Source organism: Galeopterus variegatus, unplaced genomic scaffold, assembly GCF_000696425.1.
Source record: "Galeopterus variegatus unplaced genomic scaffold, G_variegatus-3.0.2 Scaffold728, whole genome shotgun sequence".
In the NCBI taxonomy this organism is placed as follows: Eukaryota; Metazoa; Chordata; class Mammalia; order Dermoptera; family Cynocephalidae; genus Galeopterus; species Galeopterus variegatus.
Window position 1 is genome coordinate 436,904 of NW_007726839.1, and position 1,153 is coordinate 438,056.

At 46.9% G+C, this 1,153-nt stretch overlaps 1 protein-coding gene across 1 annotated transcript in view; it reads left to right on the forward strand.

The window, feature by feature from the left end:
• Nucleotides 1–1,153, forward strand: part of LOC103589795 (probable phospholipid-transporting ATPase IB) — a 164,853-nt gene that overhangs the window by 80,922 nt on the left and 82,778 nt on the right. The window lies entirely within an intron of this gene.

Below are 1,153 nucleotides of genomic sequence, written 5' to 3' on the forward strand. Positions count from 1 at the left end.
GGTTTTGAATTTTTCATTTTTATATTAATGAGATCATCCTTAGGTATCTTTTTGCAGTTTGCTATTTTCCTCCTGTTTTTGTAATTTATTTATGTTGGTACATTAGGTCTGGTTAATTGCTGTATGGTCTTTACAACTTCATGATAGACATTTTGGATGGTCTCCCATTTGTATGTCTTCACAAGTGTTGCTGAGAGCATTGCATGTGCACGTCTCCTTATGTGCTGTGTAGGAATTTCTCAGGTGCCTGCAGGCAGAAACTGAGCCGATCCATAGGAACATCTTCAACGCTGCTGGATATTGACCAGTTTCTTTCCAGACACTCAGTCCTTAATACAACTGGAAGAAAGACCCATGTCAAGATTCACTGCTGTTTGCGTGCATCCCTTGTGAGGGAGTGTAGAGCTCTGGCTCCTGCCCCGACTACGCCAATTGTGGAGTCATGGCTAATGTCTGAAATCCTGTTGACATTGCCAATTGTAGCGCTCTTTAATCCTGTTCGTGACACCAATTGTAAAGCTAGGTGACCACGCCAGTTGTCGGGCTCTTTTACCTGCCAGTGATCCTGCACCAACTGGGCCGATTGTCGAGGTAGGGGCTGGGTCTAGAGCTCACAGACCCCTCAAGCCTGTTGTCCAAACTGGGTCACAGACCCTTCACATGCCAGGCTGGGTCCCCAGACCCCTCACACACAGGTCTGTGAGCTAGGTAACTGGCCAAAGGGTCCTTGGAGCCGAAAGCATGGCTTCGCAAGGCAGACGCCAGAGGCAGACACCTGCCTACCTGCTTCACTAAAACACACTCTCTCTCTCTCTCAAGAGCACAAGAATAGCAACAAAACTAAAAGGATGCGTTGGTGTGCACGCGCACTAACTCCAAACAGACACACACACAATTTACTTACAAAGGATGTGCTAAAACCACACCCAACTGGACCTGAGGCAAGGGCCCTGACCAAACTATTCTATTTTCCCAACAGAGAGCTGACTCAGGCTGCTCCTGGGCTGCTCAGGACAGAAGGATGCAACAGGTGACTCCACCCAGTTTTGCCTGAGTCAAGAATTGTGTTATCAATATTTGAAACATGATTTCCTTTTTTTTTTTTTTGTCTTTTTTCGTGTCCGGCAACAGATCGCAACCCTCAGTGTCGTGC